We start from the raw sequence: 375 nt of genomic DNA, 5'->3' as shown, positions 1-375 counted from the left end.
ACCTGCATAGAAATCTCTACTCCTCAGGAGCAGCTTGGGGTGGCCGCTCCCTCAAGAGGTCTTGGCGTCGTCCACCATGCGAGGCTTGGCCCCTCGTGAGGGTCTTTTCTTGTTGGTGTTGTGGATGGGCCATACCAGGCCATCGATGGAGCCAGGCCATGGGCCATAGGTAGGCAAGTCTGGGTACCCTAGTTCCTAGAACACTAACGGTGACGAGACGTTGGGTTTAAGGTCGTCCGGACGGGAGAATTATCCCTAGATCTACAAGCGGATAAACTATGCTACCCTTGATGCCCGTGTGAGTTTCAAGATAGCTGCAAGGTCGAAAGAGCTTGTTGAGTAGAAGAAGAATAAGCAGAAGAAGAATAAGCAGAA

This window comes from Triticum aestivum, chromosome 1B (assembly GCF_018294505.1).
Source record: "Triticum aestivum cultivar Chinese Spring chromosome 1B, IWGSC CS RefSeq v2.1, whole genome shotgun sequence".
Lineage (NCBI taxonomy): Eukaryota > Viridiplantae > Streptophyta > Magnoliopsida > Poales > Poaceae > Triticum > Triticum aestivum.
Note: the sequence above shows the minus strand (reverse complement) of the source record.